This window comes from Mytilus galloprovincialis, chromosome 7 (genome assembly GCF_965363235.1).
Source record: "Mytilus galloprovincialis chromosome 7, xbMytGall1.hap1.1, whole genome shotgun sequence".
NCBI lineage: Eukaryota > Metazoa > Mollusca > Bivalvia > Mytilida > Mytilidae > Mytilus > Mytilus galloprovincialis.
In genome coordinates, this window is record NC_134844.1 from 8,276,968 (window position 1) to 8,295,289 (window position 18,322).

At 32.3% G+C, this 18,322-nt stretch overlaps 1 protein-coding gene across 3 annotated transcripts in view; it reads left to right on the forward strand.

The window, feature by feature from the left end:
* Positions 1–1,102: 1,102 nt before the first annotated feature.
* LOC143082249 (uncharacterized) overlaps positions 1,103–18,322 on the forward strand; it is a 79,816-nt gene continuing 62,596 nt past the window's right edge. Inside the window, exons 1-5 of one of the 3 annotated variants that reach the window (XR_012980324.1) lie at positions 1,103–2,062; positions 3,997–4,075; positions 4,638–4,680; positions 7,390–7,466; positions 9,203–9,811. The gene's annotated coding sequence lies outside the window, so the exon portion shown is untranslated. Of the gene's footprint in view, positions 2,063–3,046; positions 4,076–4,637; positions 4,681–7,389; positions 7,467–9,202; positions 9,812–18,322 lie in introns of those variants that run through there. The other 2 variants (XM_076257842.1, XM_076257843.1) reach the window with 2 other exon arrangements.

Below are 18,322 nucleotides of genomic sequence, written 5' to 3' on the forward strand. Positions count from 1 at the left end.
TGGTGATCAGTGCATTTGTGGAAAGTTTTACCCAAATGTTTATAAATTTTATACAGCAAGGACAGTGATAGATATGACACAGGATAGACATAAATTAATATTTCCAATATTGTTTCAAGCTATTATTAACCAAATGCATCCTTAAAATTTTAAGAACAGTGTAACTCAGATCTATAACAATAATATAATGGAGACAATTAAACAACAAAATTGATGGGCAAATCAGTATTCTTTATGTGCCTGTAACAAGTCACGAGCCTGTAGTTCAGTGGTTGTCGTTGGTTACCACCTGCCATATTTATTTTTTCGTAAATTGTTATAAATTGGGTAGTTAGTTTTCTCAATTAAATTGTTTTCTGTATTTCATGTCTGTTCCTTTTATTGTCGTCTATACGGTATGTTCCCCCCTCATAGTTGATGGCCGTGGGTTACCAACAATTGCTTTCATCCACTTCTTTGAACTTGATAGTGGTATCATTGGCAATCATACCTCATCTTCTTATTTCAATATAATTATGTGATTGGGTTGTAAAAATCCCCCGTTTACAGTTGAAGTACAGATTAGTCCGTGGGTGTCCTCTTTTGACATGTTTCTTGGTTCTGTCAACCATAGCATTTCTAGCCTGCTGTATGTTATGATTTGTGCTCATTGTTGGAGGCCGGCCGTACGTTATAACGTTTACCTGCAATAATAATTCCTTTTAGTTGTCTCATATGCAATCACATTATTTATTTATATAACATGTACGTACGTAAACGTTCTTTCAAAATAACGAAATAACATCATTAAAAATAAGCGCATATTGATCTAAAGCAAAAAAAACCTTGAATGTTGTATTTTACTATATATGTGTATAGATTGCTGTGCAAAAATTGACAAAATAAGCTCAACAAAGGCGACAACGATATCTCTTAAGTTATGCAGGTCTTTATGGAGTTGACCGGAAGAAAAGATTGATGGGATGTCGTCATCATAGATGGTACTAATGCGCAAGCATTTTCAATCCCCTACGTATTTCCCGATTTTTTTATGGGGTGGGAGTTGGGGGTGAAGGGTAAGAGATAACTCCAAAGATTTGATTGATTTGTTATACAACTTCAATCCTCTTTTCAACGATTTTTTTTAGGAATTTATACTACATGTGTACAACCTTCAAGTCAAAACCCGAGGTACTTACGCTACACATCAACTACTGCATAGAGGATTTTCGAACAAAAAAGATACATTAAAAAACTGATATAAACCAATTATGCATGCTCAGTTCTTCAAACTTGTTGTAGGTAATATAAAACTGCATAAACTGACGATATCAGCCTTTTTGATATCTTGATATCTATATATTTATGTTAATATGCACGACACACGGATCCTGCCATCTACAAAAGAGGACGGGTCCTACCCAGGATAAAAGGGGGTTCCAACTGTATGTTCCCATTCAAATGCATTGATTGTCCAAACAAAGGGGGGTTATAACTCCCGGAACGCCCCCTCCTTTGGATCCGCCACTGCGACATATATTTATGAATAAGATTACTTTCACATAGTTTAAAAAGCTTTACGAATTTAGCAGTATGTGCTGTTTCTCGGGCCAAAAAATGGAACTAATGATGATTTCTTCTCTGTTCTGCAAGAAAGACAGAATAACAAGAACTACATTCGATGAAACTATCCATGAAAAAGTACGAGCATCTATGAAATTATTCTAAAAGTAGATTTAATTAACTACTTCGCTTATCGCAATATCCTTGGAATAAATAGTTTGTTCTATCATGTTTACCTCAAGACTTCACCGTTTCTGTAGATTCAATATTTATTGATAATATCTGTTTTGTAAATGCTCTGTTGGTGAGTTGTTATACTGTGTTGCTATGGGTTATTGATTTGAAATATTATAGAATTGTAAAAGAAGAAGAGCTATTCTATTTATAACTACTTTACATGCTAAAAACTAGTCATTATGCAATTTGTGTTTGATGTGGGAAAATGCTAAAGCAAACAGTTATTTGTATTAGTGCAATATAAATGGAATTAGACGTGCGAAATTGTCTGATCAATTCAATTGTAAGTATCGTAATTTGACTCTATTTTTATTCACAAAATTAAAAATTACAGTTACATCAACTGAAATATTTTTTTGTAACACATACTGCAAACACATATTAATTGCAGAATGTTACATGTATATTATTTAAAAGTACACTACATATAAAAAGAAGATGTGGTATGATTGCCAATGAGACATCTCTCCATAAGAGATCAAAATGACACAGAAATTAACACCAATACTAGTTTGCATATGATGCTTTTATAGTTATGTCAACAAAACCGTAAAGATTACAAGTTTTTATATATATACTGACGTCTTAATGCAATATCCCCTATTGAGAACCATATAAAACAGGGTTAACTAAGCTTTTACCTGATTTAAAACTTGGGCAGGTTTTCCACATATTTAGCATAAACTAGTGTCTTTGACTAGGTTCAAGAACTGGGTCTATGCCGCAGAAAATGAAAGTGTCATCCCTATGGGACTCACCAGCTAATAGTCAATAATCCTGTGTTGACATTAAGTATAATTGATTCGTTCAGTTTTTGCACATTTACTGCTTATAAAACTAAGAAACTATTGGAGCTCGATTTCAATCTTTGGATTACCAGTTGTTTTGTTTCCTCTTACCCATTAAAACTGACCGCTAAAAATCAGTTCACTTGTTCTGAAAAAGGAGTTAAACAATAATCAAACATTCAATCAATTTCCCTTCGGGTATATATGGCTTTAGTATTTGTTTATGTTTCAATACTCTTAAACTTACACAGGAATAATGTGAATTTCATATGAATTCCACTTTGATTGAGGTTCACATGAATCTCGCGTGAAATTTAGCACGTGAATTTCACATGAGATTTTTTTTTGTATTTTTCATGTTTAAATCAAATTAAAAATATGAATGTTATTTTAATAACTTCATTTTGAAAATTCATGTTATTTACACATTATTTAATTTTGGATGTAACGCGTCTTCTGATTGGCTGACGTAATTTTGTTATGAGCCCATAGACATAATTTAGTCATGTGACTGTGACGTCATCAACGTTTTTTCATGGTTTTCTGCGGTTTAAAATGGAATTAGAAATAAATTATAAGACCAATTTTAAACAATATAAGAATCCTCTGGGACAATATCTCGTATATAGTTTGTGTTTGTCTGGTCATTCAACACATATGACCGCTATGGCTAACAAAAGAAAATTGCGTTGATTTTTCCACTTGATTAGGATTTATATCTAGAAATTGACTATGAGGGTCGGTTGAAAACAAAACTTTACGATAACAGAGATGATTTCGGCTTCCAAATAGTGAAGCATTGGGAAGCTGAAATTATCACTTCGTAAATTTTTCGGACGCCATCACGAGTTGGTTGATCGTTATGGAATATCTGTTATATAGATGATATCAGATATGTTCCTAATGTCGTAACTACAATCCCGTTCTCTTTTCAAGAATATGACCTACCGAATTAGACTTTTTACCTTTATTTGTGATATTTGCTTATTGTGTCTGTTTGTTTTGATCACGCATCATTATCAATATTATTAAATTTGATGCGATTGTCGTACAAGTGAGAGGTTTAGCGCTATAAAACCAGGTTCAATCCACCATTTTCTACATTTAAAATTGCCTGTACCAAGTCGTGAATATGACAATTGTTGTCCATTCGTTTGATATGTTTTTTCATTTGATTTTGCCATGTGATTAGGGACTTTCCGGTTGAATTTTCCTCGGAGTTCATTTTTTTGTGATTTTACTTTTTTGAAATTTCAAATTTAAATCAATTACACATAACGATATTTAGTGGAAATATTGACAAGGGTGTGGGTATTATAAGGCCATTTATTTTTCAAATAATTCAAAATTTCAAAAGGTATTCTTCATTGATTAAATTTCATCGTTGGATGTTCATTAGACAGTATAGAATAATAGATGCTGTTTTCAGATCGTATTTTTGGCGATTGTACCAGTGGTGGTTTCAGGAGTTTTGCAAACACGTGACTGGAAGTCAATTAATCGGACAGGTAAGTAGGACGATTGTAGCATTTCAATTACACCAATATGTTAGGAATATAAATATTTAGTTTAACTAGGGTTATTGAACGATTATAACGTTACTGTAATTCAATACATGCAATTCAATAATTTAAAACACTCTATTGACGAGTTGCTATGTTGCGTTGCTATAGATTATTGATTGATTATATAAAAGTGCACAAGATGAAAAGGGATTTTATTGAATAACTATCTTACATAATACAAACTAATCTTTCTACTGTTTAGTCTAATATTTATAAATTCTTAAACAAGCAAGTTAAGGAGCCTGTATATCAGTGGTTGTTGTTTGTTTATGTGTTACATATTTGTTTTCCGTTCATTTTTTATATATAAATAAGGCCGTTTGTTTTCTTGGTTGTATTGTTTTACATTGTCATTTCGGGACCTTTTATAGCTGACTATGCGGTATGGGCTTTGTTCATTGTTGAAGGCCGTACGGTGACCTATAGTTGTTAATTTCTGTGTCATTCAGTCTCTTGTGGACAGTTGTCTAATTGGCAATCATGCCACATTTTATATCTATTATAGGGATACACACGGAATTAAAGAGGTACATTTGAAAACTCCGATTGTAAGTATCTAAATTTGACTTTTCTACTGTTGTGAAGATTATACTAACTATCGATGGAATTTCATATTAAATGAATAAGAATAAGTATAAGAATATTTATTGAGTCCAATTTCAGGGCCCGTTTCCGAGCATATACATATAGACCAGCGGTAGAATCAGAAAAAAAAATGAACCCACCGAATACACGGCTGAATTATATATCAATTAAAAGAGAAAATTGTAAACTTTCAGAGTAATGATTCCGTAATCATGAGAAGTGGTAGGAATTTTGCATAATTGAGGTCAAAGTTCAACAAATATATATTTCCAAATAGTGTCCTAACTTTTAATTTTGGGTTAAATTAAGAAACGAAAAATATATTAAGAAAGCAGAGGACAATTTTTCATTCAGTATATATGTAGCCTGTAGTTAATACCGTTCAACGTTTTTTTAATAACAACTTGATTTTATTTTGTTTCTATACAAGGATGGCCTTGACATTTGGAACTATTTTTTTCTCATAAAAATAGGAGTCTAAACACGACTTGTTACATTTTGTACATTGCAAAATTTTAATGTCAAGTAACGGAGTTGAGGTTAATTTTATTGATTTAGGTCCACTGGCTATTTCAGAATATTGTTGAAAATTTTCAATTCAGACTAAAGCTGTCTAAAATATTTGTTTTTCACAATTAAAATGTATCTATATAAGATTTATAAAATATATAAGAATTATATCAACGTTTTGACGTTATATAACCGTCGTAATGTCAAAATCGTCTTATCACAAGAAACAGAAAAAGCCTTTGTTGTCAAACTTACATAAACGTATGAATAACAGATCAGTAGATAATAACTGAAGGTAAAACAAGTTTAATAAAGTCTAAAGCATGAAAACTCCTCCTTCCTCCTCCTCCTCCTCCTCCTCCTCCTCTCCTCCTCATCATCACAGATGTTTTGGGCCACACGGCATGGTGGCATTCTATAATGTATAATTTTGAAATTTTAAATTGAATTTATATTTATATTTTAGTTTTCATTTAAATAACTATATAAAAACACAGTTATTAGAAAACTTTTGACATTTTGAAAATATATAGTTTGTACAAAAAATGTATGATTTTTGAAAGGAGATCGAAAACTATGTACACGGAGTTTATTTCAAAATTTAGTAGCGGATATAAATTATTTCGATCCTAATACAAGGTGGTATGATTTTTGTAAAAGTTTGCATACAACTTTTGCTAGTTCAACTTTGATAAAATAATTATAAGGTCACCAATGTCGTTGAATTACCAATCTGTTACATATTTAGTTGTGTAAAACGTCAACAATCAACGTTTTATGGCCTACAACGAGATGTCGTTACTATCATTTTGACATGTTGTTGTACCTTATTTTTATTTTACCCAGAACATCACTTTGAATGATGACAACCGACCGATTTGAGCTTCATGGTATTATACTCAAATATTAAATTTGACGAGTAAAGTAATAACAACACATCCTAATTAAATTGCGTTTTGATGATATTTTAGATTTATATTATTTACAATAATCAAGTAATTCACCGTGGCTGCGTATTTATACATATCAAATGAATATATGATTTTAACTGGTATTCTAGAATTTAAGTTGAAAAAGGCAAAGAAATAGCATCAGAGACTGTTTAGTCAAAAGTCATATAACACAAACGAAAAGCAGAGCGCAAATTATACCTACGCCTTTTTATTCATCCTATATGGTGCAAAAGTATTTAAACATCGAAAACCTTTCCCGAGTTAGTCAATCCTTTCTAGACCCACCAGTGGTGTGGACTATGATTGTAATGGTCATTCGATTGAGATCTGCCTTATTGTCCACAGGGGTATTCCGTCTCTCTATAATTGTACTACACGAGGTTATGTTTATCAATTTTGTTGGTAAAAGTGATTGTGTCTACTCCCAAGATGTGCCATTATCATGGACTCTTCATTTTGGCAAGATGCAAGTTCTGGATTATCAGTTATGTGGGTTGTATTTTTATCAATTATTCGGATTTGTAACGAAAAGATTGATAAACATTATCCACATTATCAAAGTATAGTATACGAGTTCACACTCGTTTGTTCAACTGATTTTCTTTTCATAACACGGACACTATCAACTTTACACAAGTATTCCCCATTCCAAACGAAAAGACAAATTGAAAGAGTTGGTATTGCTTTGATTCATAAAAAAATGGCCAACGTAGATACAAGTATCTTCTCTTAGGGAGAGATAAGTCCTACTTTATTAAGGATCACTCTGATTCAAACAAAATAATTCACTGAAACTGACATTAACAAAATATTTAATTTCTTGATTGACAACATATTTGTTACGTTTGGAGGACGTTTTTTTCAACAAACTGTCGGCATTCAAATGGGAACAATTGTGCCCTCTCTTTGATGACTTGTTTCTTTATCATCATGAGGCTGACTTCATACAGGAACTTCTTATGAAGAAAGATAAGAAGTTAGAAATACCCTTTAACTTTACTTTCCGATATATAGACGGTGTTCTCTCACTAAATAATTTAGAATTTGGTGACTATTTTGAACGCATCTATCCCATCGAACTAGAGACGCTACCACCTAATTTTGAATAACTTGATGTAAAGATAATACTACTCATTGAATTGTGGCTTGAGTATTTGTTTCGAAAAATTTGAAACTTTGAAAGAGCTTTGAAACTTTTTATCTTTTCAGTTCCTTGTCTCAATTCTAACCGTTCTGTTGGGAAAATTTGGTCAAAAGTGAAAGCGAAAAAAGACGTAGAGTACTTGGTAAGCAATTTATTGTTTGTTTGGCATACACAGGGTTTTCCTAGTAAAGACAATGTGTATACTAATTTTGTTGATAGTTTAGGTTTAAAATAATGTCTTTTAAGGGGTTTATTTTTAAGAATAAAAGGAAGTAGGTAACAGGAGGCAGTTTCATATACTTTTGATATATGACCGGTACTTGTTAATGGCTATTCTACCTATGCTCAAAAGATGACTAGAAAATCCAAATATATTATTAGGAAACAGAAAAACGTAGGTTGTAAACTTCGTGAAATACCATAAATATCTAATGGAGGTGCTTTGCATGTTAAATCCTTTGATATCAGATATGAAATATGATGTTAATTTCATTACATATTACAGGTGTTTCTGAAGTTATCGTCATGCATACTGGAAACAAAAGTTTTTGAAGCCAAATACTAACATGTTTGTGGTCTCAGAAACACCAAAGGTCTTTAAACAATAAACAAAATCATTAAGGGATTCGTAACCGTAGTCTTGTATATTTCACACATTTCTAAATAATAATAATAATCATCCGAATATCAAGTCTATTGTTTCAAGTTGATGAAATGTCACGTAATAAAGTGAAAAAAACCTATTTTCGTACAGCTTTAATTATAAATTGTTAAAGAGTACAACCAAAGTATGTCATACGTAGGGAATTTCAACCTTCCTTAGACCTAAGAAACTCAGATCGCAATCATCGACAAATAAGTCAGATATGCAAAAAGTAATGAATTATACATAATGGTAAAAGCTCTTTTTTACATAATGTTTAACCGATTGCTAAATTTTTAATGAATGTGAATTCGCACGGCGGGTAATGTATGCTTAGCACTAGGAAACCGATTTTGAACGGAAACGGTCATTTAAATCTGAACAGCTTTTAAAAGTATTTTAGTCAATTTTCAGAGCTAACCACTGCAGTAAATGTAATACTGTTCAGACAATTCGCTTGCAGAAAATTAAGATCTGTTCATTGTATCTTTGAACTGATTAGTAGTTTAGAAGTTTAACATGAACAATACTTTTTATTGGTTAAACTTATAAGATGATGTTAGAATCAAAATGACCGTTTCAGGTCAACACTAGTTTACTGGTGACGCTTACTCTGTCGACGAACTCGGTCTCGCTCCCTTTTTGATTTCATAAGATTTCCACCTTTTCTGTTTGTTTTCTTAAGTACGATGTGCCTCTTCCTGATCGATTTATGATATTTGAAAAAAAGACAAATTATTCTTGCTGAATTTACAATAATTTTGATAGAGCGTGAATACACAAGGTGTGTGATGGATAAGACGCTTACCTTGTGGATCTACTCGATATCGATTAGATACAAAATGTTTATCTACAGTAAATAACTCATTGTCATTTAAAGACAACATAATATTATTTCTAAAGCAAAAGCTAAATTGAAGATCCCCTGTGGGTTTCTCTCTTCAATTCCTTATAAAACAGAGTAAGTATCAACAAGGACAATTTGTAATCGTTGTATTTCTATCGCCAGTTAAAAAGATCTATCCGAATGTAATTCAGTTATAAGTTTACACATTAATACAATCTTACACTATCGGGTTCTAAGCATTTATTTAATTAGTCTGGATTTTAACATGGAATAGCTCTTACCTTACCTCCCTTAAACAAAATATGTTTTTCTAATTGTGTGAATTTAATTTTCTATTATCTATTATTTTGATTGTAAGAGAAATAAATCGGATATCATTCATTTACAGATTTTTATCTATGCTTCTACAAAACCGGCGACTGTTTTATCAGACTTATCTAAAGAGAAGGAGGAAAGAGGAAGCAGAAGGGAAATACAATCTTTTGCGACAAGGTTTCAGTGCATGACAAGTGATTGCATGTTTTAAAACCAAGTGTTGATTGCCAAACAATCAAATAATTTCAGTGTTTTGTTTGTTTATCGACATAAAATTTTCGTATAAGTTTTATGTCTTTATTAGTACAGTAAAGTGTTGGTTTTAATTTATCGTGTTCATTGATAATTATGTAATAGATATACCAGCAAGATTGTTCATGATTATTTATAATATTTTATAATCTATGTTATTCATATAAGTTAGTTCGATCCCTACCACGTATATATATTTCATGATTCATTTACAATTAAAATAAAATGCTGCGACAAATTCGGTTAAGGAATTTTGTAAAATTCAATGGCAATCATGAACATAGGTTAGACTTTCCTAAAAATGGTGTATACATATTTCTTGGTGAAAACAACACTGGGAAAAGTTGTTTGTTTGAAGGAGTAAGAAGGTGTATGCACACTGAGTTAAACGCATCAATCTCATCACGGCACAATCCTGATAATACATCATACGTAATTTGTTCGTTTGAAGGAACAAACTCCTTCATGTTGACATCATGTTTTGTTTCATATAAGGACGGCAATGACACCGTCTTTTGCAAAATAACTTTTTACAAGAGTAATAATGGAACTATTATTACTCGTTCGATACGTAAAACGGAAAAAGAATTGGGAGGATTTAATGAAGGTGCATTGTCGGATGACAAAGATACATTTTATGAATTGGGTTTCCAACTTTTGGATCTCAATAATAAAGACGAAATCGATTCAAATAGTTTAGAAGAATTCTGCAAAACCCTTACCAATAATAACAATGACATCGGAACTTTTAATAAATCGTTTGAACAAATAAAGTTTGAAACTATGTTTGCTTACAGAGGAATAAATCCTATTCAAACTTCGCGCCAGATACCTACCACGGAAGGGCCCAGTAGATACAAGAGGGCTAGTGATCTTGCTTATGTGATTAAATCCCATTTAAATGACCCTAAGGAATGTACAGATGATGAGTCACAATACTTAAGATGGCTGACAGAACCCCAAACATATACATTTGAGCTGAGTGATGAATATTGTTTCGATATCGAACACTCCAGGAATTATATCATGAAGCTTCTTTTACGAGTTTTAAACATCGGTAAACTACTGATGTCTCATATTCTAAAGAGATGCCAAAATAATACAGATACAAAACAAATAATGTTTAGGAAAAACAATGATAAACCTGTTTCGATTCTCAAAGTCCCGGAAGGTATACTAGAAGCTAAGGTCATGTCAATTACTTTATCAAGAAAAAGCACAACGACTCTACTTATTGAAGAGCCAGGGAGAGGAATGCATCCGTCCATGATTGACTGTTTGAGAGATTTAGTCTTGTACGATATTAACAAAGAGCAAAAAAAAACTGTTATATTCACAACACACAACCAAAGGTTTATTGGACCCTGGACATTCGAGAAAATATTTTATTTCTATTCTTGTGATAGCGGGTCTAAAGTGGTCACTTTAGGACATGCCATTGAAGAGGTTAACAGAAAGGAGTACTTATGGAGTGATCATGTGAGTCCAATCTTTTTCTCGAAACGAGTAATTATGGTTGAAGGAGCAGACGACATTAGATTCTTCGACAACCTTAAACATATTCTGTTAACAGAAGAGTCAACAAGACTGTTAGTTTGTGGAAATAATCCTGACACTGATATGCAATTGAGAAAGTTTTTAACTTCTTTGCATATCATCGCTATGGGGGGCAAAGGTTTTGCAAAATCAATAGAGCCTCTTTGTGAGGCTCTGAAACTCACTGAGAGACAACGGCGATATTATCTGTTTGATAGCGATGCACTATTGACAATAAAATCTGTTATAATGAAAAACAAATTAAATAAGATTGATTTTGAGCACCAGAAACTACAAATATTGGAAAAAAATGGGATATTTGTTTGGTTTGCTTACACTGACAACATTGTACAAAAATTCGAAGATTTAAAAAAAACTGCGGATTTAAATGATTATGGCCGATTGGAAGAAGCAGTACGAGTATTTTGCAAAACACATGATAAAAAACATCATGAACAAAACAACAGAACGTGCTCACTACCTGATTGTGACGGTATGGAATTATTTTTGAATCAACATAATGTAAAGTTTGCTAATCCAAATACAAAACTTTTTAGCACAAAAAACAATATAAATTACGTAAACATGAGACAAATTATTAAACGGATAGTAGATATAAGCATGAAACACGGTGATAATTGTTACTATGAGGAAACGATTTTTAAGTGCCCTTTTAAGCGTCTTTTGCAGTTTCTCGTCAATAAAGCAACGCAAAAATGATCTTACATAAAATATTTAAATATTTCCTGTCGAATAATCGACACGCCTTTAGTTCAGTGGTTGTCGTTGGTTCATGTCTGTCATATTTGTTTTTCTCAAGTTGTTTTGTTATAAATGAAGCCGTTAAATTTCTCAATTGAATTGTTTGCTATTTTGCATGTCGGGGCCTTTTATATCCGACCATACGGTATGGGTTTTTCTCATCGTTGAAGGCTGTACGTTTGCATTTTAATAGCTTACAACCACTTCATTATAACTTTTGTGGATAGTTCATCATACCTCATCTATTTATTTTTACATGTATATTATCTATACACTGTAGCCAAACTGGTAATGCGATAAAGAAACAGATACTTATTTTCGGGATCATAACAATTTTTTATTTTTAACTTAGAGCAGTATAACAATAAAAAGTACAGAAACATCGGTAATCAGGCAGATAGTTCACTCGGAATGATAGTGCATTGACGGAGGTACACACTCGGTGGTTATAGAAATCGTATAATGATAATTTCCATGTGCCGAAAGCGTATGTCATAACAAACGTTGTTAGGCAAGTAGCACTGATGGTACAATATAATGACATCACTGACCGTATATGCAAAGACAAAAAAATGTTTTGTGCATGCTTTTGTGATCTGGTGGCATTTATATCACAAGGTGCCCAGGTCCGTGTAATGGTACATTGTTATTCACGTCCTTCACCGACCTTTTAAATACACAATTTATGTTTGATACTTTTTTAAATCATTAATTGATGGTTTGGCGTTTAAAAAGGAATCACAAAAATTAAGTCCCAGAAATATTTGTTTTCAAATAACATAAATGTGTTTATAATTTTGGTCTTTATTATTGTTTAAGATTAGTAGATACATAGTGTTTATAATTTGAATCATTGTGTCATAGTTCATTCTAGAAATAAATAGCATTAAACTAATGCTATTTTCTGTAGCTGTTTGTACATGAGAATATGAATGTAAACTAATCTAAATTATCTATTTTAAAAGATGATACCTGTAATTTGTTGTGTTATTTTGAAATTATGCAGTTACATGTACATGTGTTTTTTACTGCGTATATAAAAGAGAGGCGATAAATACCAAACAGATATTCAAACTCAAAAAGCAATAGCAATATGACAATGTTATGACACAAAATGAATTTTTTTTTATTTTTACCCGTGTGAAACCTTTAACAATTGTATTTGATTAAATGCATGTGTAAAAAGTATGTGGAGATCATTAAAAGAGATGATATGATCATGTCATGTTTTGGTCCCTTGAATTCGATAATAAAACGTATGACAATTTTACCAAATTATATACTTCAGATATTGATACAACATTAGAGTGCCAGACATCGTTATTTATCATTTTGAAATTGTCTTTCATGATTGGTTGTGTAACTATAAAAATGAACATTTGCATTTAACAGTTTTCGATTCTACTAATTTGATATAGTTATAATTTACTGTATAGTTTTTAAATGAAATAAAAAAATAGGCAATTTGTTAATCAGCATTGCTGTTTTATCATATGTTTGAAAATAAAATATATATGTCACATAATATCATGTGTATGTCAAAGTTGTTACAACCATTATCCGGTCCACTTATCAGCGGTGTCACATTACCGAAGAAAATAACATAGTTGGGACTTAATTTTAGCAAACATGACTAATGTGTACAGAACAGCAAGATCAACATTCCTTTAAATAATCCTTGACATTATCACCGGTTTTTCAATAACTTCATCTTGCTCTGTCATAGAGATGCGTTGACTGTTGTTTTTCTTTTAAATTATTGTATTATCTGTTTATCATCGATGTGTGTCGTTAAATTATCCTTCCTATGTTATTTTAAAATCGAGGTTTAGCTATATTGGTCCAAAATGTTTAATCTGTATACTTCAGTACTGCAAGTTCATATCTGTTAGGAAAGCGGTACTATTACATTTGCCTTGCATTAGGTTGGCCTTTTGTGTACCCAAGGCAGGTGAAGGAAGTCAAATTAGGAGCGCTGTGATTGGATGTTAGGGTACAATATATTTTTTTATTTATCTATGAATAATTGCAGTGTGTATATTTACAATATAAATTTTTAAACCTATTGAAATATTTTCTAGAAAATTATTCGAAAAGACTTCCAAAATTTCATAAATTTTGTGTAAAATGACGGTGGGCATTGACAACATAAACAAGCTTCATTGGAAGTTGGTCATGATACTATTTGGCTTTAATTTTGAAAACAGAATAATAAAGTACTAACACCACACATAACTATTTTATCCAGGTTTTTATTATAAAAAGTAGTAAATTTAGAAAATAGTAGTATTGTCGTCTATGGCAGAATAGATAGTACCGTTTTCCCTTGTTGATATAATTCGTACCATACAATTATCTACGATATCGTATGCGTTAAATATAAATGTAATGAAGGATCTGGTTATACCATTCCGGACAATTTGAGGTCACCTCTAGATTTATTTGCGGTTCGTGATGCTCAGTAATGTTTTTTTCATTAAGTGTTTTTGTGGATCTGTTTGTTTTTTTGTCCCCCAAATGTATAAAAACCAGGTACTTCGACAGGGTATACGACGCTCAATTTGCAAGCATCGTTCGTCATGCGTTTCAACACCAAGACATGATGTAACAGTAGGGAATATGACTTTCTTTAGGTGTTTTATAGAAATATTGTAAACTTACTACCAACTTGGTTTGTAAAATCAATTCATTAGTACGAATCATCTTATTACCAATACATTAACACTTAGCGAACTCCATAATATTATGGAATTCCGTAATTTTTGGGAAAAATTATAGTTATTTCCCTTTGACTTATAAGCTGAATTATAGATGGGAGATAACTATCTTTTTAATAATGATTTTCAAAAAAAGGGAAACAAATGAAATTCATTATCTCTTTGTTGACATCTTAATCTTTCTACAAATACCAAGACAAAACGAATATCGTCACCCATGAAAGATGGTCTTAAAATTAAATATTGATTTAAACTGTCATTTATATTGGTGTCAAAAATCTCGTGTATAGCAAGCCATTGAAATAGTTTAATCTTATTTCACTTTAAAATTGAGAATCGAAATGGGGAATGTGTCAAAGAGACAACAACCCGCCCATAACGCAGACAACAGCCGAATGCCCCCAATGGGCCTTCAATGCAGCGAGAAACTCCCGCACCCGGAGGAGTCCTTCAGCTGGCCCCTAAACAAATATGTTACTAGTTCAGTGATAATGCACGTCATACTAAACTCCGAATTTTTAAGTGTTTATATCTGTCTTAACTGCTTTGTTGTTAATTTCATTGATTTTTAATATTTTGAACATCATTAGAGGACATAAATATTATTTTTCATCATTGTTTACATTGTGTTAGGTAGCAATCCGCAGTCAGGTGTGTAGTTTCGCATTTTGGCCCCTGTGGATTTTTCAAATATGAGAGCTAGTGTGCAATAAAATTAATTTTTGGATAGCTGAAGATTAAAATAGCCTTCATAGTGGGTTTATATGAACATCAAGATTATATAATGTATGTAATATAGACTGTTTTCTGTATAACAGTCCGTATTTGCATATCCATACCAAACATTGGTCCGGCAAGTATTGTAATGTTTTTTTCCAACTTTTTGTCGCACGAACTTTGTGATTAAATTTTACGAAAAAAATGAGGCTAAAGACACCCCTTTTATTTAATCATTAGGTAGATTAATTTTAATAGTTTCTGAAAAGGTACCACTCAAAGGCATTGAAATTCTAGTTTGATCCAAATTTTCGGAGTATATGTGACATTTTCACCCCCCCCCCTTTTTTGCAATATTTTATGGTTAATAAATGCAGAATGTTGCCATGGATACACAAACAAGGAATTATATTTCACCCTTTTAACTTTGAAAATAAAACCTATGGAAGATACTGATTACATACATATGCGCATGTATAACACAAACAGTTAGGTTAATGTAGGAGAAAGCCAGGAATCCAGAAGATGATAAAACATTTTGTGACTCAATTTTAATTTTATTTTTGTAACTGTGGAGTGTTATCTTAATAATCGTTTATTAATAATCGAAAATATTCCGGATCTGTTGTGAAAAATTTCCGGAAAATGTCACAGTTAGGTAGTCTTTAAAAACTTGACCCAACATGTGCTAATAAAGGGAAAACGTCCTTAGATTGGCGTGAATGCATTACTTGTCATGCTAAAAGCCTGAAAATAAATTTCACTGACAAGGGCAAAGTAAGTTTTGTTGAAGCTACTAAAGTACGGAAAGATGAGATATATTTGAAGATTGTAGAAAAGTTGTCTTCTTTCCATCATATCATTTCGAAAAATATCGAGGTAAAATACCATAGATCTTGTTGTAAATCATACACAAGCTAACAAAATCTTACATGTCATAAACTAATGAGAGAAAAGCTAACAAATCTTACATGTCATAAACTAATGAGAGAAAATCGATAGCACTTGCATAATTTCACCTGCTGCAAGCACATCTAGAATTACAACTCGATCAGATTGGTTCCTGCATTTTTTGTAAGAACAAACAAAAAATGCAAGACTGCACACAAAGTGGAATCAATAAATTCATCATAGATACCAGGAATGACATTTTGTATTAGTGACGCTCGAATAAAAAAAAAAGTTTAAAGGGTCAAATATAGTACGAAGTTGATGAGCAATTAGGACAAAAATTCCCTAAATGTTTTGCCGAATACAGCTAAGGTAATCTATTCATGAGGTAGAAAAGCCTCAGTATTTAAAAAAAAAGTTTTGTAAACAGTTGATTTAAAATTATGACCATATCAATGATAATTCATGTCAACACAGAAGTGCTGACATCTGAGCTGGCGATAACTTCGGGGATTAAAACACCACCAGCAGTGGCATCGACCCAGTGGTTGTAAATAAACTCAATTCTCAATTTTATCATCATAGATACCAGGAATGAAATTCTGTATTAAGAATATACAAGTGGCAGCCAGAAAGAATTCGGATAATGAAATTGAATCAACGGTTTTACATGAAAGTTTAAATGAAAATGCTGATGGTTAGGTATAATGCTTGCTAGAATAAAAGTAAAATAACAAAAATACCGAACTCCAAAGAAAAGCTTAAACACACCAAACGAACGGATAACAACAGTCATACACCTTCCTAATGGTCTCTTCTGTTGTCTATTCAATCATTGCCTCTCAACCTGACCAAATTTATTTATTGGTTAAAAGATGAAAAATCTTTTATGGCCGTTACAAACCAAAATCAAATGACCTTTGAAAAATGCTAAAATGCATGTCGCTTACAGAAAGCATAGTATTAATGAGTACTTATTTAATCACTTCATTTCAAATTGGTCTTGCTTTACAATTGTATCACGAATTAGAATCAAAAACATTACATGCTCATAAGTTTGGCAGCGCGTATGATGAGATAAGGCGATACATAACAAGCTTATCAAGTTATGAAATTGATAAGATCAAAATGGCATGTACGTTCCAAACGGTATTGTTCCGTTGCCGTCTTATGGTTGTCCTATCCAGGAAGGATCTGCTAACATAAATAAAGACAACAGTAGTATACCGCTGTTCAAAACTCATAAATCCATGGACAAAAAACAAAATCGGGGTAACAAACGAAAACCGAGGGAAACGCATTAAATATAAGAGGAGAACAACGACACAACACTAAAATGTAACACACACAGAAACGGACCAAGCATTAGACAAAGTTCCACGAGAATAAAAAATATAACATCAAAACCAAAAACATGAATTTGGGATAGACAAGTACCGTGACACGTCTTATCGCAGTGTGAAATAACACTCAAAATAAGAGAAAACAAACGACGCAACATTAAAATGCAACACACACAGAAACGATCAATAATATAACAATGGCCATATTCCTGACTTGGTACAGGACATTTTTAAAGGAAAAAAATGGTGGGTTGAACCTGGTTTTGTGGCATGCCAAACCTCGTACTTTAATGGCTATGTTAAATATAACATTGAAATGACAACAAAATATTACAGGACTACAATACAAATAAATAGGAGAACGTATTAGACAAAGAAACACATGATTAATGGATAACAAAAAACATCAGGTTTAAATTCATTACGCCAAAAACGCGCCTCGTCCACACAGACTTACCAGTGACGCCCAGATATAAAAGAATAAACATTAATACAGAATCGGTAAATGGCAAGGATACTTTCAATTCAATTGCTAGGACTGTATTTTAACTGAAGACAGAAATGACAGATTCAAGCTATGTTGAACAGATGAAAGATATACCAGGGCAGAACAAATCTCTTCGAAGAGCAAACTATGTCTTTGATGAACTGTGTACCATTTAATAATCCAAACACGCGCCCTGGGCCTCGCCGTCGAAAGAAGGCTAAAGAGGGCCGAAAGATACCAGAGGGACGGTCAAACTCATAAATCGAAAATAAACTGACAACGCCATGGCTAAAAAATATAACGACAAACAGACAAATAATAGTATAAAAGACACAACATAGAAAACTAAAGACTAAGCAACAGGAACCCCACCAAAAACTGGGGGTGATTTCAGGTGCTCCGGAAGGGTAAACATATCCTGCTCTTCATGTGGCATATGTCGTGTTGCTCATGTTATTACAAACCCGGTAACTAGTCTAATTCGGTAG